We start from the raw sequence: 22573 nt of genomic DNA, 5'->3' as shown, positions 1-22573 counted from the left end.
ACTCGGAATATATCATCCTGTAGTGTTTCATTTTTCAGCATAACAAAAATGTTGATTGACACTATATTATGGCAGATCCCTCAAACTAATCAAAATAGGGCTGGTAATCACTCAGGGTAAGTGTGAAATAGAATCACGATATTTATGTAACATACTGTATCTCCATAAATGTTTTCCATCTGTGATGCTTGTATCTTTTCTTTTACAGATTCCAGATGGAATATCCCTTGTAGGGCTTTGATCTGGATAATTCTGAGGACAGTTGTCTCAGGGTTATTGGAGTAGATGAATATCTATTGACACAACAGTGCCATCGCAAACTGCTGTGTTTCTAAGCAGAGTGACTCGACTAATCCGCTCTTTGACAAGCACTGCCTGTTGAGGATATGGGTTCAAGGCTTAGTGGGTTTCCTTCAATAAGATGCACTAGTCTAAACACTCCATTCTCAGCTCTGTTATTAGTCTGTATTTTACAAATGCTCACTAGTCTAAATGCTCCATTCTCAGCTCTATGTTACCGTCACCCTGTACCTTAAAACTCCATTATCAGCTCTGGATGTGTCACCTTGTGCTGTAATAATAATGAGCACTTTCCATTCTCAGCACTGCAGCATCGCCACCTGTACCTTAATAATGAGCCCTAGTTTAAATGCTTCATACTTGGGTCTCCAGCCCATCTACTGGCTATGGCTACCGGCAAAAATGCTGGCTGGAAACAAGCTCAGAACAGGGTACTGTACAATGACCAATGCTGGTTGGAAGCAACCTTGGAGCAGGTGGTACTGTATAATCATCAATAGATCAGATCAGGAGCAGTTGCAGACTCTGAAGCTCTGCAGTGCACCACATAAGCACACACACGCACAACCTGCTTCTCGTTGACTCCTATACCCAGCCGAGGCAGATAATTACTCTTACTTCCAGCTCAGCAACTTGTGCCGAGCCCACCTTAAAGGGAATCTTTCCCTGGCAACCGCTTTCCAAAGGCTCCCATCTGCTGTTGAGGATTTGATTCAAAGTGTCACCAGCGACGGAGAGGCAAAGTGCTGCATCTAGAGGGAGACTTAGATGGATGGATTCAGTGCCAGAAAAGGACAGGAGCAACTAACAGTCTGTCTGTCTCGCCATCCGTCCACAAGGCAGGTGCAGCACAGGGATCAAATCACGAATACCTGGGAAAACTGTGGAACTGACAGCAGTGGAGGACAAGTTATTGCTCTTATTCCCTTGAACTATAAAGTTTAATTTCTGCAATCAGACTGGATCTGGCGACGTAAAAGCATCACTTTGAAATCTACATTTGAGGCAAAGCATAATACTTCAATCAGTGGAGACGAGAGACGGAAATATCACTTCTCTGACTTCCACCCAGATTTGAATGGCTTTTGTGAATTTTGAATCAAATCTCCTGAAGCGATAACAGGTTTCCTTCCTCGAAAAGCCCAATGACTTCTGTATTTAGCGTTTCTGTCTGACGGAGTTAACGTCAGCTGTCACAAACACGGGGCTCAGGCTGTCCGATAGCTGTCTCATTCAGAGCCTCTTGCAGGATAAGCCGAAACACACGCACTTCCCCGGGCAGATCTGCCTAACCCAACCACTTTCTATTCACAGCTACTTTAAAGGCAAGTGTATGAAAGGATTTGCAGTTTCGATTGAGGGGGGCTACAGAATCCAAAGGCTGCACAACTCTCCTAGAAGACCCTACAGTAAACCAAGCAGCGACCCAAATATGTGCTCCTGAACTAATTCATTTTTTTTTATTTAGTGTGCTTAATTATTTTACCCGATTTTCTCCACAAAATAATGTCCAATTATTTCTCCCCTCACTGCAGCAATTCCACACACAGCTCAGGAGAACTGAAGGTTCAGTGGGTGTCTTCCAATCCCACGACCCTAACCCTAACCCTCCGATCCCAGGAACTCAAGACTGGATGTCAGTGAGCTACCAGCCTCTGGAGGACAAAGGCCAGCCCTGCAGGGTCTGCTTGAGCTCACCAGGCGCCCAGCTGGTAGGGTCTGTAGCACGATAAGAAGAAACAATCCCTGCTGGTTTTGCCTCCCTAATCTGTGGAAAGTGCCAGAGCCAATGCAATGCTCCCTGCGCTCCCCTGACATGGCCGTGCTTTTACCAGGTGATCCACTCAGGGACACCCCCCCCCGCCCCCCCCTTATGAATTTGAACTATTGGTTCACATTGCAAATCAGTACGGTTTTAACAATGACCCAGCCTAAACACTAAGCATTGAACTAATTGGTTACCATAGGTTGTATTAAAATTCGGACTTCCAGTTCACTCCTAATCCAGCCATTACTAAAACTTACTCTCCAGCATGTCCTGCTAGATGATAGATTGCAACGACAGACCTTGTGCACGTCTCTGCAATAGATTGAATACATTGTGACTTCCCACTGTTTTCTACACAATCTTGGAAAGAAGAAGCTGTGACAGTTCAATTGTATTTTGATTGTAATAGATTTTAAGAAAAAAATGTCTGAAAAATCTGAGGCGATGTGATATTTATTCATAGCCTGTAGGTCTAGCTGCCTTGCCATCTACCTGACTACCTGCCTCTCTGTATCTCCAGGGCTGTCAGTCATTACTGCAGGTCTGTGTTGTACTGGGGCAATATGTAGTTTAGTGATGAACATCAGCACAGAGTCTCTGGAGCTAATTCATCTGGAGCTAAGTGAAGACTGTCTAAACATAGCACATCAGAAGGAGAAGTATTAACAAGGTGCTCGGTGACAACGCCGGAGAGTTGAGAATGGCGTGTGCAGACTCCAGATCATTATTTCAGGGGACCGTGTCAGAGATCGTTTAGACTAGTGCTCATATTAATATGCAGTGTAACGGAGAGCTGAGAATGGAATATTTAGAACAGTGCTCCTCATTAATCTACACTGTAACAGTGCTGTAGAGCTGAGAATGGGGTGTTTTGATTACATTATTACTGTCCAGGGTACCTGCTGTTGACTGTAAAGTTGCACGTTTTACATCCCACACGAAGGAGATGCACTATTAAAGATATTGATTTGCCATGGTGCACTATGGGTTTATTTTAAGGGTGATTGACTGGTGTGATGTCCTGCATGTGCCATTCAAACAGCAGGTCCACATGGGTGGCACAGAGGAGCCGTCAAGGGCTGACAAGTCCTTGATCTTTTAGAGTGGCCGAGGGAGCGATTCGAACAGGAGGCTGTGACTGACTTCTAGCAGGGGAGGAGAAGGACTGATTGATTTACCCCGGGCTGTTCAAAACTTCACGCCTCGCGGATCTGATCAGCGGGAGAGCTTTGTTTTTATGACCCCATTAAATGGATGTTGCAGCTTTCCAATAAAACCTCTAGTTAGCAGAAAACAAAAACCTGGATGTGTAATACAGCCTGCCTGTTAGTAATGTATTGCTAATATAGAAATAATCTTTATTTATTTGTTCATTTACTTGCAGAAAGCACAATTTACACCAAGGACATACTGTGGCTAAATGCACTATTAAGTATAATTCTGAATATTTTTACTAAGCACGACTTGGTGGCTTATTGTAATTGGACTATCGTTCAATTTTCAGTCGCCGTTTTATTTTTTAGTGGCCCTTTTTAAATGTATTTGTTAGTTTTTTGATAACTTGATAAACTAATAAAAAAGTATAAGAAACCCTGATCTTATTTGCTTTACTAAAGTAACATCTTTAAGCAAGTTTAACCCCAATTCAATGATCGATTTGTATATATCTATATATTAAATAACCATTAACAAAACATGAACAAGCTTTGTTAATATGTTAGTAAGCTAGTTGTTAACAGTTGTTAATAGTGTAAATTAAAAATAGATCCCATTGTGAAATAAGTTGCCAAAGTAGGAAACCTGTGCTCAGCATCATACTACACACAGCCATAGGCAGGTGTACAGGTGTGCAGTGTTTCAGTTTTATTTCAGTGCTACTTGTTTTAGAATGTTGCTTCAGTGTAATCCACAGATGATGTGCGGTTGTTTGAAAGACGATTAACAGAGTCTAAAACAATTCAGTCAAACCCCCCCCAAACAGCATACTGTATGAGTAATGGAGTTAATGACAATTAATTAGCAGCCTAAAAAAATCAGTCAACAGTCATTAATATGCAATGGGCGGACAGCATTTTCAACATGACTTTTTAATTAACAGCCTTCACCTGCATGTTTATTAAATGCAGTTTAATTGCACAGCGATTCATGTTTAATCACCAGTTAAAAGTCATTTGCATTTCTGACACAGTTCTCCATAGGCATCATCATATTAAAACTGATCCCTTAAAACACTTTTAAAGAATGTTGTTTTTCAAAACAATTGAATGTTCCTGACACTAGCTCTAGAATGTTGCTGAGAACAGTGTCACAAATACCAAATTGAATGAATCCAAATAGACTCCTTTAAATAGCGTATGATTAACAGACCTGTGCATAGACTCCCTGTGTTAAATATTAAGCATATCTTAAGATGAATGTCGAATTGATAATAATAATCTTGGTACCTTTGCTTTGAGGATTGCTCTTCAGATTTCCCAAGCGTATCATACAATGACAGAACAGTGTTGTTTTTATTGATGAGATGGATGGTAAGATGGCATGGCCACTTGCTGCTGTGCACTTGCACGTGTGTCCCACCGTGTCCCATCGTTTGCTGTCAAAGCCGAAAAGCAGACCCAAAGAGGACAGTCAATTCCTTCCTGCTGACGCCAATTGTCCTGTTTTTTAGGAGCCTGTCTCAGTCCTCGCTATGGAGCCCCCTGCCTATATCATTCTATGCCTTGCTCTGGGCTGGCTGAAAAAACTGGAATGGATTCACACTACACAGGAATGCACATTATTGCCGGTTTTGATGTACAAAGGCTAGGCTGATGCCTCATTTCTTTTACCAAGAAAAAAATAAAACAGATGATGCTTCAACCAATTTCCCATGATATATTTTCCTGGTAATGATGCTTTTTGTTTTTTTTAAAAAATCATATTCTACCAAATCTCTTTGAGCTTTAGCATGTTTTATACATGATCTACAACATTTTCTTTTTTATCAAGGTCATTTCATAGTTAACACCTTAAAATTGGTCCCCAAGACTCACAGCAGTAGTGCATTTCAAGTTGTGGATTGTGGTACAACACTTCTACTGTAATAAATGATTGAAAACTATCCAGTTATAATAGTGATAATGGCATTGCTGGGGCGTGTTCTTCAGTAATAATAGAACAAATAACGGCCTACGGACTCGTGCTTTATTGACTGAGGGGGATTCATTATTACCATCATAGCAATGTCATTATCCATTAATTAATGGCCTTCAGATTTGAAAACACCACAAATCTTCATTTGAACCCACTTCAATGTTCTCTTTGGGGGTCACAAAATACTAAAAGCTGGGCGAGTATATGAAAGACACCACCACAAGCATTTCCCAGTACTGAATACTTTATCAAACACAAGATTAAAATGAGTAGGTTTCTGCAAGCAGGAAGATTAGCCTTCGATTTTCACAGAAACAGAGGGTCATATTTACTGTAAGCTTTTAAAGTTTCATTCAATGGATCAAACCAAAACTACACACTGAAAAACCCATTTCTAAAACCATTTACACTTTTAAATTAGGATTTTTTTGGGGGTCCTTTTTAGCAGCTATGCGTGTAAGAGTGTCTGAGCAGAGGAAGTGAATGGGAGAGGATATCATTGTACAACACGACAGCCAAGTAAGCTCCTTTAAGGGAAGGATATTGAAATCAATACAAAAAGCCCCAGGCAGCCAGTGCAAAGCATTGGGAGGATTTAGTACAAGTTATTTATTTAGTTATAGAGAATAACATGGGTTTGTGTGCTGGCCTGAATGTATGTGCAACAGACAGGTCAAGCCATGCTATGAGGTTAGGCTAATGCTGATATATGTTATATTAACTGCTAATACTGTAGGTCTGACATGCATCTTAATCACTGTTGAAAAGTCAGGTAAGCTGTGTTGTACAAGCACTTATAGAGTTTATCAACTCACAATGGCATTGCATCTCACATGCATAGTAAATCACTGTGAAGGTCAAATCTACAAGCCCTTCTAAAGTACTGTGAGATATACCCGCTATATAGAGCTTCTTTCTTCTCCTTTAAAGGTATCATTTCCAAACATTCGAAAAGGCAATAGCCTTCTATAACATAGTAAACTGTTCTGATTGATCCTTTGTGTTTTTCTGTCTCCTGATCGATCGATGAAGCAGGTTTGCCTGCTGGGCAGAGTTTATAAGGGAGCTGCCATCTGTCAGTTCAGTGCAGGGGGTGACCTAACCTGGTGTATCTATCTGCCTCAGGGAAGCAGGGAGCAGCAATCCCCAATGCAGCCACCAAGGGGCAGCGTCGACACACAGTAATCCAAAAACAACATTAACCAGGTGCAAAGTTTTCACTGTTATTTTCTAGAAAGAAAGAAAAAAGTTTACATTACAAAACTAGTACCGTAAGAAAGAACTTTGGACTATATAAGAGCCCCTACATTCACACTGATTGAAGATGCATTTACTTATGAAAGCAGTCTTTTTGCATGGATGCAATTCACCACAGAACATTCTTGGGTCAAGTTTGTTTTGTCAACAGAGAAATTAGTTTGGCAGGTATTTATCTTCAGAGCTGGTATATTCTCAGTGTTGATCGCATGGAATGGTTTTAAAACATGCAATATACCAGGAATAATTACATGAATAGGGTCCAAAATCTCAAAATAGATGTATATAAATCACATTTAATACACAATGGTGTTTCTTTTCAAGCTACTGTTGCACGAAAGACTACAGAATGTGCAATGTCCCTTTATTGAACTCTGAGTGGGTGTGTTGATGTTTTTAGAGGACCCACTAAAGAGACCCTAACAAAGTTATTATTAATTAATTATTGAAAGTAATCAATCCTACAGCCTATGAGTTGAGATGATCACTCTTTTAAAAAGCCTGAATTAAAAAAAAAAAGGAATTTCTTGTAAAACTGAGTTACTACTCTCAAGGGGAGTGTGCTGAAAACAGACATGACTAAACATCAGTTATAAATCAACGAGCTAAAAACCTGCAAGTTCTAAAAACTAGTCTCTGGTAACCTGTGTGAGATCATCAGCAGCAACTGAGAGCCATTTTGGGACTGTACCCATCAAGGAGAAATAAGGTTTTACGAGCGGAAACTATAGTAATATCTCCTTCTGTATATCGCTGTAGTTGGAAGCTACAGTATTTTTGGTAGCAGTTCAGACTACAGGACATACATAACCGTGCAAATGATTTCTGCTTATGCTGTATTGAAGAAACTTTTTATCTGAATAAATCTGGTACCATACTAGATTTAAGAAAGCTCCCAGGTCACATACCTTACTTTCAGGTCACCTGCACCTCCGAGGTCATTGTACTACAGCAATGTCAAAGCTTCAGGGTCAAAGCCTGTCACCGGCTTTGTGTGTGTCAGTAACTAGAGCAATGAAGACATCAAACAAGGGTCACAGCATGGTTCTAGGACAGCCACATGGATCGACAAGGGCGATGGAGCGCTCAGCGGGGCTACCTCCATCTAGAAAAAGCTTTATAGATGGAAATAAAAGAAATGTACATTTTTACAGGGACACACAACACTGAATGGCATCCATCAATTCGTTTCTAAAAGTTTTTCCACAGCAGCACCACAGACTAACTGACTTGTGACCATGCATATAATTGCTGTAGTGTCTGTGTCTAACAGGACGGGATGTCTTGCACTAACCTTGTCCTAATTACTCTCTGCAGTCTGCCTCTGCCCTATATTTGCTGCTATAAATTTACTGTGTTTCTGTGGAGATGGATGGCTCCTCCTTTCAGTCAATCTCCAAAGATTTAAAGAAAAAAAAAAAAGCGAAATATAAGTTATTTAACGAAATCGGCAGCTCAGCACTGAGGACACAGGGGGAGAGGAGAACTTTCCATGCTCTCATTTCCTTTGGTGGTGTTATTCTATTGAAGTTAATGTTTGAATAGGGTTCCTGTGCTCATTATAGCACAGGGGGGCAGTGCTGGAGAGCTGAGAATGGATAGATGAGACTTATGCTCATTATTAAGGTGATGGTAATGACAGTGCTAGAGAGCTGAGAATGGAGAAATTTGGTTCACAGACATTGCTGGAAAGTGTCACGGTCACGGTGCTGAGTGACAGTGCTGGAGAGATGAGAATGGAGTGCTTAGACTAATACTCATTATCAGGGTACAGGGTATTGACAGTGCTGGAGAGATGAGAATGGAGTGCTTAGACTAATACTCATTATCAGGGTACAGGGTATTGACAGTGCTGGAGAGATGGGAATGGAGTGTTTAGAATAATACTCATTATCAGGGTACAGGGTATTGACAGTGCTGGAGAGATGGGAATGGAGTGTTTAGAATAATACTCATTATCAGGGTACAGGGTATTGACAGTGCTGGAGAGATGGGAATGGAGTGTTTAGAATAATACTCATTATCAGGTTACAGGGTATTGACAGTGCTGGAGAGATGGGAATGGAGTGTTTAGAATAATACTCATTATCAGGGTACAGGGTATTGACAGTGCTGGAGAGATGTGAATGGGGTGTTTAGACTAGTGCACATTATTATGGTGCTGTGTGATAGTGCTGGAGAGCTGGGAATGGAATATTGTTGTTTTTCAAATACTCAAGCTTTATTTGGAATTCATACAGGCACTCGACAGTTTTAAAAAAGTAATGCTTGATTCATTCATAAATGATCGACGGCAGGACACATATTTCACCAGATGCAGAACGTGTGATAATGGAGACTCTCATAAATACCCATCATATCATTTCATATGTCAAGCCTCGTGTGTGAAAGCTAGGCTAGAGACAGGGGCTCTGAGATCTCTGCATATTTCAAAGCATTCTAGAGGTGTTTGATAACTAGAGGATGCACAGTGATTCTGAATACGTAACCCAAACATGTCTAAACATCGCGTCTCTCCTCGCCAATGCAATACAGTACCATGCTTAAAGTGTTACAGAACAGCCTGCAGTGTTAACAAGAAACGCATTATTTTACCTTTGCTGTATCCCGCGCTGTCCACATCACACAGCATATTTCTTTAACTTAATCCCAATTGTTTTTTATTCACACATAAATCACATGAGGAATACATTTCTCAGCATTCCCCAGGAGAAAGGTTCTCTTAAACACATCAGTGTATACAAATCCTGCAATAATTCTTGTTTTCTATTCCCACAATACGCCACTCATTTCAATCACAGCACCAGCACTGGTGGAGGAGGGAATGTGATCTGGATACAATGCAATCACCAAGAAAAGTTGAGAAATGCATTCCCTAGCTGATTTATGACATGCATCGCTGTGATACAGACCAGCCCAGGATCCAGCAAAGGTCTGCGTTCGTTGTAAACACTGACTACTGCATTGGACTACACTTTTCTAAACCTTTACCTGCAAGAACATGAAATTGATCATGCTAGATTCACTATGCCGTTTCAAACATGAAGCAAAATGCTAATTTCAGGGCTCCTTAATGATTTGTAAACTCAGTATCTACAATCTAAAACAATGCACGCTGATTCGAACAGGTTCCTTTTCCATCTGGATTTTAAAAATTTCACAGTACTTAATACTGGAAGGCAGTGAATGACATATCTTAATAACGAAAGCTCTTTCGCTCTCCATGCTGCACGGTCAGATCCGTGGGCGCAGTCAACATCCATCGAGCGAAAGGCGGGAGTACAAGGAGCAATCAGTTTAGATAATAAAAGGCAAGAGACCCTCTACAGCCTTGTATACCAAGAGCACACCTTTAAAGTGTGCCCTATAGTTCCCTAGCAGCAGCTAAATGAATAGCATGTCTCAAACTGAGCCCGGTTTACCACTTGATTTACTTTTCATTCCAGTCCAAAAGTGTGTTTCCCGTATTCTTCATTCTGTGAACTCAATTTCCTACAGACTCCTGCACTCACTGTAACCTTGACCTACATAAGAGGACGTTCTCTCTCTCACTCTCTCTCTCTCCCTCGCTCCCTCCCTCTGTAACATAGAAAAGTTGACAAGCATTATGTGACATTTCTCAGTGTCTGAAGCGTTTTGTATTCAGCTGTAGTGTGTTGATAATCTATATATTTGTAATGTCACCTAACATGCATATGGCGTTTGCAATCATTCAGGGTGGTGCGTATAGCAATTACTCCAATACTGTGCTAGTTACCTCTTTAGCATCTTTAGATAAGTAAGAACCAGCGCCACCTAGTGAACAGTTACTTTGTGTTTGCTGGTAATACACTGCTGTTCACTAGATGGTGCTAGTGCTTCCTAATTTAAATACACTTTTTTTATTAATCCCAAAGCTGTGTTTTTCCTTGTTGCTCCTTTTTTGTTTGTTCCTGGATTGATTTTGTGAGTTAAAGTGCTGACAATATTGCATGTTTTTATTTTCTAGGCTGACTAAAGCCTGTAATTTGGTCCCAATCATATTTGTGCTGTTTCCCCTGATATACCGCGAGTTTCTCTTTAAACAGCAAATTCACTGTTTAATAATCAAACCCCTCTGCCTTCTTCCCCTCCCTCTCCTCTCTGCTCAGCATCATCTAGAGCCTAGCAGACAACAGTGAGGAGGGGAGAGGGATGGCAGAGGAGGGAAGAGGGGGCGAGGGACTGAAAGGGAATACATTTGTATGCTTCCCTGTTTTGAAGTTGATTCATGCTTTGTGCGTGTGAAGTTCGAACTGTGTGTGCATGGTCAGGATTTTTACTGGAGCAAAACCCTAGAGGAATAAAGCAGTGAGCAGTGGAACACGACTTTAACCCATACAAGGTTACATATAGATATGCTATTGCTAAATACATATTCAGTCGGTTGTCTGTTACCCTTTTTTATGGATTTGCACACTTCTTTGCATTTTAGGGTAACATTTGTATATTTTTGAATATCCTCCGGTTACACAAATGTGGTTCTGTAATACATGAGTTTCCTGTGTACTTGGAAAAAGGGTGAAGGGTGCTGTATCATTTGGAGACTTGGAACTAGATTTATACACTGGCCCAAATATCCATCTTCACTCCAATTCACTTCATCTCCTTTAGAAAACATTTCCTTGAAAAGCATGGCAGAATAATGCAGTGCTCGCTGTATTTAGTTCATATTCCTCACAAGTTTCCTTTCTCACTGTTTTGGTGCTCTAGTAGGATGCACTAGTTTTTGTAACTTGCCATGCCTTCAAACGGTAATGAGACTCCGCCTGTGCTGCTTCCTGGCTAAACTGATATATTAAGAAACAGGCAAAGCTGCACTTTTATTTCAAATTTGGTGTACAGAAATCTCCTGTATCTTTTTCATAGTTATTATTATGAAGCTCAAAAAACAGCAACCAATTTACACACCAACGCAAACTGAATGACGGCCAGCTACAACAGTAACATGCAATCAAACAACTGCTGCTGATAAATGTTTTCAACATGGAACTGCAATTTACACTGCCTACGGGCTGGAGAATAACAGCTTGTACAAAACACAAAATGGGTCCCAGCGACCTGCGTTAGGGGAGATAAGCTATATCCGTATCTAACCAACATTGGTATCCAAGTCTCTCCTTTAAAAACTGCCAAGTGGCCTCATACTCTTTACGTCAAATTAACGGGTGTCCTGCAAACAAAAACAAAAAAGCGATTTAATTCTCTTTAGATAACCCAGATAATGCAATCTTCTGAAACCTGTAATATTATTGAGTAACTGAGTGTATCCACTATACCTGCTTTCATTTTTCTCAAACAGTTTTTGATGGTAATATTAAAAATTGCAGGTCATCAAAGTTTGTTTGTTTTGTCCAGGACCCCCTCAGCCCTAGAAAGGATCATAACTATTAAGAACTTTTCTCCAAATTGCTGGGCCCCCAAATTGACTCAAATAATTGTCATACGTGTATTGTATGGAAGCTGATATCCACTGAAAGTAGGCCAGGTGCTCTCTGCACAGCCCTGACAATCTCCCCCCCCCCATGAGAGGTTTGTCAATGGGATGGCAGTTGCCAAGGCAACCGGATACATGTCTTGATGAGCCTCTTATACAACAGGCCTGCGTCTCCAAGACAGAAGCTGTGATCCCGAACAGGAAAAGATTGGCAGCCACTGAGAAGAGCCAGCCTCGGTTCCAGGGCCTCATTACAGCATACCCAACATCTTTTGGAATTGATACAGAAGCCAAATCAATAGTAAGCCACACTAAATAACAGCTTCTGCATGTCTCCAGTCACTGCCTTTGCTGTCCATCCTTATGACTCAGAGAGTCTCCACAGGACTGTAATGCTGGGGTGCTGGCTGCCTCAATGGGAGGGGGTGGCTATCGAGAATTAGCTATTATATTGGGCTGCTAAATGAACACAGACAGCTAATGACTAGGCCTACCTCTAAGTGTGTCACCTCTAACCACTAGGCCGGCCTGCCAGTCCCAGGTTTAACCGCCAGGCCTGACTGTCTTTAAGTCCCTCATCCACAACCGCTATGTCCCAATTCAATTAAGTTTTAGCTGATGGGGGGAAAATACAATTGTACAAATCAAAAGAACAAATCTGGATCAGTTTTGATCTGTATTCACTGTTGATGACGTGTAATCAGTTGTGTTTATTGCATGATATGCTTTTCCCCCGCATGCAGCTAAAAGCTCTTTGAATTGGGTATTTAGTAGGCCATTAGCAATGCTCTCTTTTAACCACCAACCTGTAAGGGGCGCTCTAAGCCTCATTTATATATATTTTTTTGTATTACTATTTAAAAAAAACTAAATGAATACTGAATTCCAGCACTGCATTGCTAAGGGAGCTCCGGTCTGAACTAACCCAGCAAGCAGAGCTTCAGCAGCAGGCAGGCTCCCTGGCACAGACCCGGTTCCGCTCCCAGCTTCAAAGAAACGCTTCAAGCATGCCTCAAAGCCTTCCTCATCTCCTCTCATTCCTTCCTCACCCCCCCCCCCCGAAATATCTACATAAACAGGCCCTGCAGTCCAAGCCAGCCCCCATGCCCATTTATATTTAAACAGTGTACAGTCATTTTCCAATCTTAAGAACTAACAGTAATGAAGTGTGACAAAGAGAGAGTGAATTCTTGTTTTAGATCTCCCTTCCGACCGGTGAGGGCACTGGGGAGGAGGAGCAGGCAGAGCCGCGGTGCGCAACGTCACAGACCCGGTCGGGAAGCGCAGTGGCAATCACGCATTGGCTGACGGCGGTTGCCCTCGCTGACCAATGGGGACGGGACGGGGCGTACAAAAGGGGGCGTGGCCCGGGGTTCTGTTCCTTCTGACAAGGTACAGTGCGTGTGTGAGAGAGAGAGAGAGAGACAGAGAGAAACTGAAACTAAAACTAACTAATAGAGTAACAGAGGAAGGGAATTAAAGGACGGGACGTTTTGTGGATTGGACTGTCCTGTTAACCCATCTACTCCTTGTCTCTTTAGAGCACTAACGGGACGCTCCGGGATTACGCTAGAGGAGCGACAACCCGGAAGTGCTGAGTTTTGCTACCCCGTGGTTTCCCCGTGCTTGGACTGCACAAAGAAGGCGGACTATTGTTTTGGTGTTGGTTTATTTTGGGACTGCAACCCCCGTTTCTTGTTGTTTTTGTCGGGTTACACATTGTTGTGTATCCCGGCTTCCCTATTGTTTATTTGATTTATTATTATTATTTGTTTGGAGCGTGTTCTGGTAGCTTGGGGCAAAGGGAAATAAAAACCCAAGCGCTTAAATTGTAAAACTGGACTGGAGTCTGTCATTTTACACCACACCATCGGTCAAACCTGTCACACGTGGTGTCAGAAGAGGGATGGACCCAACCACTTTGTCGGCAATCCTGGAGGCGTTGGACAGCCGGAGGGAGGCTGAGGAACGGAGGAGGGAGGAGAGATACACGGCTCTTATCGAGAGGGTCGGGATGGGGATGACGTCAGCGGCGACGGGCCCCGTGCTGGTTGCCCCGAAGGCCCGGGCCCAGAAAATGACGGTGGAGGATGACCCGGAGGCCTACCTTGTAGCCTTTGAACGGTTGGCTACCACTGCAGCATGGCCCCGGGAGTACTGGGCGAGCCAACTTGGTCCCTGCTTGATTGGGGAAGCACAAGCAGCGTACCGGGCCATGACTGACGACGATGCCGCCCAGTATGACCTGGTTAAGCAGGCTATCCTCCGCCGTCTCAATATCACGGGGGAGACTCATCGGGTCAGATTCCGGGAGTTCCGGCGACCCCCCAACACCCGGCCCAGGGTGGTAGCCCAGCAATTATGCGACCACATGGCTCAATGGCTGAACCCCAGTCAGAAAACCGGGATTCAGATGGGGGAGGCCATTGTGATGGAACAATTCTGCCATGTGGTCGGGGCTGAGACGCAGGCATGGGTACGCCGGCATAACCCCACGACGCTGGAGCAGGCCGTGGCGTTAGCTGAAAACTATGAGGACTCCCTGGTGTCTGCCCGAACCACCCTGCTGGACTGCCCCCCTCCCTCCGCTGCCAAAGGACCGCCGTCGAACCCTTTTCCCGGACCCAGGGCCGTCAGATCACCGGCCCCGTCGGGCCACCCGGCCCCCTTACAATGGAGGCAGAGGTTGGCCCCCAGCTGGGGTAGAATGGTTCCCCCTGCCCCGCTGTCATACCAGCAGCGGGACAAATATGTACCGCCTTTACCCTCTGCCCCACCCGTCTGTTTTAGGTGCCAGCAGCCGGGACACATTGCCAGATACTGCCCGGCGGCCATGGAGTGCGACGTGGCTGCGTGTCACCTGGCGTCTGAGACAGGTAGGAAATGGGGAAATGGTCGGGAGGGCCCGTGTATGGTTGATGTTGTATTGGGGAATGTGAACACCCACGCATTAGTGGACACAGGGTGTGAGCAAACTTTAATTCGAACAGCTCTCCTTGGCGGTATGTCGTGGCAGCCACAAGGCCAGGTGGCGATCTCCTGTATCCATGGGGATACGGCGACATACCCCACTCTAAAAGTATATTTATCGGTAGGCCCGATAAAGCGCCACCTAGTAGTGGGGGTGGCCGAAAAGTTGCCACATCCAGTTATTCTGGGTCGAGACTGGCCGCAATATAAAGATTTAGTGAAAATATCGGCAGCCTCGACCACACGTGTAGACACGGCAGACCCCCGGGGAAGGGAAGTAATTGGTACTGTTTTTCCCTTCCATACAGAGCTGTTTTCTCCACTTTTTCGTCCTAGAAAAACACGTAAGGAGAGACGGAAGGAAAAGTGGGAAGGCGCATCGATAAGACACGGTTGGGGTCTGGCGGGAGAAGGTGCTGATGGTCCCAAACGTCAGTCGAAGGGAGTCGGAACGCAGTGTGACCGGGCGGGCGAGGTTACTGGACCCTCGAGGGTAGAGACTGCTCCAGCCCCTGTCAATATCCCGGACGTGTGGGCCTCAAGCGCGGACCTAGTGTGGGAGCAGAACAACGACCCCACACTGGTGCACGCTTGGGAACAGGTCCGGTCTATTGAGGGTAAGGATGTTGACGGCATTGGGACGCTGGTATATCCCCATTTCGTGGTAGAGGGGCACTTGCTTTATAGAGTAAACCCAGCCCCGGGCACAGGACAGCCTGTCAAACAGTTGATGGTTCCCCCGTCCTGTCGACCAGAGGTCATGAGGCTGGCGCATGACGTCCCCTTTGCAGGACATCTTGGCGTGGACAAGACGAGGGACCGAATACTGGCTCGATTTTACTGGGCAGGGCTCTACACCGAAGTGGCGAAATATGTAGCTAGCTGCCCAGAATGTCAGAGAGTAGCACCGGGTCGAGTGCGCCCCGCCCCTCTGGTCCCACTGCCTATTATCTCCACTCCCTTTGAACGCGTTGCAATGGACATAGTTGGGCCAGTGCTGCCTTCTGATTCCGGGTACACGCACATATTAGTGATGGTGGATTATGCAACGCGGTACCCGGAAGCAGTTCCGTTGCGGTCCACTAGTGCCACTGCAATTGCGAAAGAGTTAAGTCAGATTATGGCTAGGGTAGGGATCCCAAAAGAAATATTGACTGATCATGGAACAAACTTCTTGTCGAAAACGCTACAGCAGGTGTACAAAATTCTAAAAATACGTCCCATTAGGACATCCGTTTATCATCCCCAAACGGATGGGCTGGTGGAACGTTTTAACCAAACATTGAAGCAAATGTTGAAACGGTTTGTGAGTCAGGAGCAGAAACATTGGGCTACTCTTCTTCCTTACCTACTCTTCGCAGTGAGAGAGGTGCCTCAGAGCTCAACGGGATTTTCCCCCTTCGAGCTATTATATGGCCGGCAGCCACGGGGCATCCTCGACCTGTTGAGAGAAGGTTGGGAAGAACACAAGGGCTCCTCTAAAAATGTAGTGCAGCATGTGCTCCTACTGCGTGATCGCCTTGATTTAATTGGTCGACTGGCTCAGGACAATCTCAGATCGGCTCAACATCGGCAACAGCGGCATTACAATACCAATGCACGAATTCGAACCTTTCGGCCAGGAGATAAAGTAATGCTGCTTCTTCCATCATTGGAATCGAAACTGTGTGCTAAATGGCAGGGGCCATATGAGGTGATACGGGCCATAGGATTAGTGAATTATGAAATTAGACAACCCGATCGCCGAAACAAAACAGAAATCTATCATGTCAATTTGTTAAAGCCCTGGAAGGCAAGGGAGGTCTTATTCATAGCCCCAGGCGAGATGGAGGATGACTTAGGACCCTGTATAGAGACCCCTAGCCCCAGCCAGATTTCAATGGGGAAACAGTTACTTCCAGATCAGCAAGTAGAATTGCGTAAGTTGATTGGGAAATTTGGGGATGTGTTTTCTGACGTGCCCGGCAGAACTAACCTTACCAAATATGCTGTTATTACTCCGCCAGGGGTCACTGTTCGGGAGAGGCCCTACCGGATCCCAGAAAGCCGGCGGAGTGGCGTCCAGAACGAGGTGAGGGCGATGCTTGAACTTGGGGTCATTGAGCCTTCCAGAAGCGAGTGGTGCAGTCCTATTGTTATAGTGGCCAAGAAGGACGGCACTAATCGCTTCTGTGTCGATTTTCGAAAGGTCAATGCTATCGCCAAGTTCGACGCCTACCCCATGCCTCGGATCGACGAACTTCTCGACCGACTGGGGACGGCCGGGTTTATCTCAACTTTGGACCTGACGAAGGGATATTGGCAGATCCCTTTAACCCGCGATTCATGTGAAAAAACGGCATTTTCAACTCCGGATGGTCTGTTCCATTTTAAAACCATGCCGTTTGGGTTACATGGTGCGCCCGCCGCCTTTCAGAGACTGATGGACGAGGTGTTACATCCCCATCGTGAGTATGCAGCAGCTTATATTGACGATGTGGTGATATATAGCTCCACCTGGAGAGAGCATGTAATTCGACTTACAGCCGTCCTCCAGTCTCTGAGGGCTGCCCGGCTGACAGCCAACCTAAAAAAATGTGCGTTTGCGAAATCTGAAACTCAGTACTTAGGATTTATCATGGGAAACGGACAGGTGAAACCCGTAGCCACCAAAGTCCAGGCTTTGGTGGACGCGGCGGTCCCCAAAACTAAATCCCAGGTGAGATCACTGTTAGGATTGGCCGGTTATTACCGCCGCTTTATCCCCGAGTATGCCACCGTGGTCGATCCTCTGGTGAACCTCACTAAGAAAAGTGCGCCAAATTTAGTCAAGTGGTCAGAACAGTGTCAGGGAGCGTTTGAGACCATTAAGCGCAAACTGTGCCAGGCTCCTGCGCTAATATTACCAGACTTTAGCAAGAGATTCCTCCTCCATACTGACGCGTCAGAGGTTGGTTTGGGGGCGGTCTTGTCCCAGAGGGTTAACGGGGTGGAGCACCCCATTCTTTACATCAGCAAAAAAATGCTTCCTAGGGAGCGCAATTACTCGGTTGTAGAGAAGGAGTGCTTGGCCATTAAATGGGCGACTCACTCTCTCAGATATTACTTACTGGGACATTCATTTGATCTAGTCACAGACCACGCCCCACTCAGATGGTTAAGCACTATGAAGGATAGCAATGCCCGGATAACTCGGTGGTATTTGGCATTGCAGCCTTACATGTATCGTATGGTACATCGTGCAGGGAAAGATCACCAAAATGCGGATTATTTTTCCCGGGAGGGGGGAGTAATGGGGTTGGTAGGTTTGGCCGAGTGTTCCTTCGGCTCCACTCTGAGCGGTGGGATATGTGACAAAGAGAGAGTGAATTCTTGTTTTAGATCTCCCTTCCGACCGGTGAGGGCACTGGGGAGGAGGAGCAGGCAGAGCCGCGGTGCGCAACGTCACAGACCCGGTCGGGAAGCGCAGTGGCAATCACGCATTGGCTGACGGCGGTTGCCCTCGCTGACCAATGGGGACGGGACGGGGCGTACAAAAGGGGGCGTGGCCCGGGGTTCTGTTCCTTCTGACAAGGTACAGTGCGTGTGTGAGAGAGAGAGAGAGAGACAGAGAGAAACTGAAACTAAAACTAACTAATAGAGTAACAGAGGAAGGGAATTAAAGGACGGGACGTTTTGTGGATTGGACTGTCCTGTTAACCCATCTACTCCTTGTCTCTTTAGAGCACTAACGGGACGCTCCGGGATTACGCTAGAGGAGCGACAACCCGGAAGTGCTGAGTTTTGCTACCCCGTGGTTTCCCCGTGCTTGGACTGCACAAAGAAGGCGGACTATTGTTTTGGTGTTGGTTTATTTTGGGACTGCAACCCCCGTTTCTTGTTGTTTTTGTCGGGTTACACATTGTTGTGTATCCCGGCTTCCCTATTGTTTATTTGATTTATTATTATTATTTGTTTGGAGCGTGTTCTGGTAGCTTGGGGCAAAGGGAAATAAAAACCCAAGCGCTTAAATTGTAAAACTGGACTGGAGTCTGTCATTTTACACCACACCATCGGTCAAACCTGTCACATGAAGCAACAGAAAAGGTGCTACAGTTTAATGTGGAATTTGATGTGGAGTTGTCAGGGCAGCAGCGTGAACATGCTACGTGCATTTTTGGACAGAGAGACGGCTTTACATGCAATGTTGATGCACCCACAACAATATGCAAATGCTCTTACCTTGCGTGGGTCAAGGGTAATACTTTAACCTGTAACTAGGTATCCTAGACTGCTGAGGCGGTACACGACCACAGTGATAATACTGTAACAGCAGTGATGTTCACCATAGGCTCTATCTTCTCACTAACTGGTTACTGTTTTGTAAGCGCACTGAATAGAAGAATCGTTAGTATTAATGCTTTACAGCTCCTTCCTAGCCAGTGGACAAGACTGAGTTCTTTCCTGGTTCAAGATTCTGAGCAAACCCTCCAGCGGTGGAAGGGAAAGGGCAGGGGTGACTTCTCTCATTAGAGGTTTCTATCAGGGAGAGTGACGCCACACTGCCCCTTGGCTGTTTGGCAGTCTTATTGCGGCTAACGCACAGAGATGGCAGGCGAGCAGAACTGATTGGATGGCTGGCAGCGGAGCTATAAAAGTCACAGTGCCCTGGCCCGCAGCTTTGAAATAATTTATAGTACAGGGATACTGAGACAGTGAGTAGAGCTGAGCACTCTGGAGTACTTCAAATCCTAGATGGACACACCATGTTTTTTTTTTTTTTTTTTTTACTTCGCTTATGTGTTTTACAATCCTTTTTCTATGCTCTACTACATGTTTCTTAGCCTTTACCATGGAATACCGAGTGCCAAGGTGCCAGAGCGTAATCCTTCAAAAGCACTCTTCCGATTTGTCCACTTGGAAAGAACAGGAACAACCATAGATATCCATGCCAGGTTTCATTACACAAAGAGACACAATTTTTGTAGACATCAGTGCTCACACATAATCCCTGAACAGTGAAGCATGAAGAACAGCACATTGGAACTGTACTGGAGTGTAACAACCCTTAGCAGGGTGGTGTGTGCCTGTGTTCTGCACTTTCAATGCAACTAAATGTGCAAGACAGATAATAGTGGTGCCTCCAGGTCAAGCAAAATGACAATTACAGCTGGAGGGACAAGCTGGAAAGAACAGGGTCACTGACAATAGATTGGCAGCATGTTCTGGTTCATACCCTTGTGTCAGTGGCTTCCTGTGTTCGTACAGTAGCAATGGCTAATACCATTGCCCTTGGATAAATAACCACTGCATTGTCTTTGTAGTGCTACTGCAATGGCACTGTATAGCACTTGTATTTGGAGCTTGATTCCATTGTAACTGCGCTGTACCAACTCAACTACAGGCTCTTAACGAGCCACTGAATTAGATTTAAACAGTCAAATATATTATATGAAGGGAAAAGGTTAACACAATAATGAAATTCAACACTAGAGTTTCTATACAATGGAATAACCAGAGAACTTAATTATGCTGTAAACTGAAAAGTCAGGTTTTTCAAGTGGCATATTAATGCCTAAACTACTTAAAAATGCCCCTCTCCCTGGCTTCAATTCCCATGAGACCCCCTCCCCCATTCATTTTTTTTATCACAACCCACTGCACATGGATCCAGAGACCTAAATGAGTTAGCTCTTTTTTTTAATGACTTCTTGATCAATTTTTAATGTTGTTTTCCAAGATTCTTTTTCCATAGGAAAGGAAAATGAGCAAATATTGCTGGAAAAGTATAGGGAGTTACTGACAGTACTGGAGTTTACAGCCATCTGTCTGTCTGTCTGTCTGTTTACATACAACACATTGGTGACACATTCACGCCATATCATAGGCTCTAAAACAGTCCATCCTCAGCTCTCCTGTGCTGTCACCCTGCACCCCAGCAATGAGCGCTAATCTAAACCGTCCATCCTCAGCTCTCCTGCACTGTCACCCTGCACCCCAACAATGAGCGCTAATCTAAACCGTCCATCCTCAGCTCTCCTGTGCTGTCACCCTGCACCCCAACAATGAGCGCTAATCTAAACCGTCCATCCTCAGCTCTCCTGCGCTGTCACCCTGCACCCCAGCAATGAGCGCTAATCTAAACCGTCCATCCTCAGCTCTCCTGCGCTGTCACCCTGCACCCCAGCAATGAGCGCTAATCTAAACCGTCCATCCTCAGCTCTCCTGCGCTGTCACCCTGCACCCCAGCAATGAGCGCTAATCTAAACCGTCCATCCTCAGCTCTCCTGTGCTGTCACCCTGCACCCCAGCAATGAGCGCTAATCTAAACAGTCCATTCTCAGCTGTTCAGCACTGTCTGTAACTTTAAATGACCACCAGTCCAAACATTCCCTTCTCTCCAGTACCTTAATAAGCAGGTCAATACCTGCCCCTACATACCTTCCCCTTATAAAAGCTTCCCATAGTAAAATCATAGCAAAGTGTAATACAGCATAGTGAAAGCATTGTAGAGCATAGTTAAGCATTGTAAAACCGAGGCAGGCACAGTAAAGCACAATAAAAAAATGGCAAACCATGGTAAACTATAGTATAGCCATGGGAAAAGCATGGGAAAAGTGCAAAAATCCATGCACATTTACAGTGGTAAACTTTTATAAGAGGCATATCTGCACATCCCTGCTGCATTTACAAAGAAACACAACGTATAATAAATGACCTGCACAGGAACCAGAGGCGCAGCGAACAACTCACATTGACAGCACATGTTGTGGTGATGAGCTGCTGAAGAGACCTCTGAGTTACTTGTTCTGCAAAATATAAAGAAAGAAAGAAATCATATGAAAATAATGATCTGCGCACCAATATTATCATACCACAAAAGCCATTGCAAGTCTGTTTTTGTAACCTGTCCAAGGTTTGACATTCATAACATCTCTGGAGCTTGTTCTCCTTATAAAACAGTCTTACCCTTTCATGCATAAAATATTGGAAAGTTGTTTTGGACACATAATAAACATATTTTTCATTTAGCAGTTTTTTTTTCCATGGGGAAAAATTGCATCGTCATGTGCTGTCATGCAAATGCATCTTCATGCATTTGCATCTTCTATATGTCCCAATATAAAGACTAGAAGATTTTATTTATACATTCCAATATGAGGTCAGGATACAAGAAAGGGTTAAACAAAGTGTGAATAGGACCCATTATCTGTTGATTTCTTTCATTCAAGATTTAAGATAGCATGCAGCTGTTTAACATTGTGGAACATTGAAAGCCTTGACTCATTTTACCTTCAAGGCTTTTAACACAGACGTGTCTGTTTTAAACAGCACAGGCCACAGTGGTGTATAATAAATAAGACCTAATTATACACGCTAGTTTAAGAATTTCCTTGGAGGGAGTCCAGGTTTAAGTATATATTATTCAGTTCAGCATGCCTATTGAACCGGGATGACGCACCTTACCGGTACACTGCGTTGCCTTGATTCTAACAGGCTTTGTATGGCAGCTCTCAAATATGCAAACTAAATGCAATTTCATTTTAGAAAACACCACGTACTAAACGGAAGAGTGAATTGTTCAAGGTTACCGGAGCGCCAATTAGACTGTTTTTTGATGAGTAAACTGGACTCTCCTGAGATAGCATTGCTATCATATTGCACACTTGCCAGCTTATCACTCTGGAAACTCTGATGATGTACAATCCAGTTCTCTGGAAAATAACTCTTTA

At 44.4% G+C, this 22573-nt stretch overlaps 1 protein-coding gene across 5 annotated transcripts in view; it reads right to left on the bottom strand.

Annotated features, from left to right (window-relative positions):
* The window catches only part of LOC117421855 (disks large-associated protein 4-like), a 112881-nt gene that overhangs the window by 38839 nt on the left and 51469 nt on the right, over positions 1 to 22573 (bottom strand). For 4 of the 5 annotated variants that reach the window (XM_058990858.1, XM_058990854.1, XM_058990856.1 and 1 more), the window contains exons 3-4: positions 21594 to 21649; positions 7366 to 7572 (exon numbers count right to left, since the gene is read on the bottom strand). The gene's annotated coding sequence lies outside the window, so the exon portion shown is untranslated. The remainder of the gene's footprint in view (positions 1 to 7365; positions 7573 to 21593; positions 21650 to 22573) is intronic. The other variant, XM_058990855.1, reaches the window with a different exon arrangement.

Source organism: Acipenser ruthenus, chromosome 18 (genome assembly GCF_902713425.1).
Source record: "Acipenser ruthenus chromosome 18, fAciRut3.2 maternal haplotype, whole genome shotgun sequence".
In the NCBI taxonomy this organism is placed as follows: domain Eukaryota; kingdom Metazoa; phylum Chordata; class Actinopteri; order Acipenseriformes; family Acipenseridae; genus Acipenser; species Acipenser ruthenus.
This window is presented reverse-complemented; position numbering and strand designations above follow the sequence as displayed.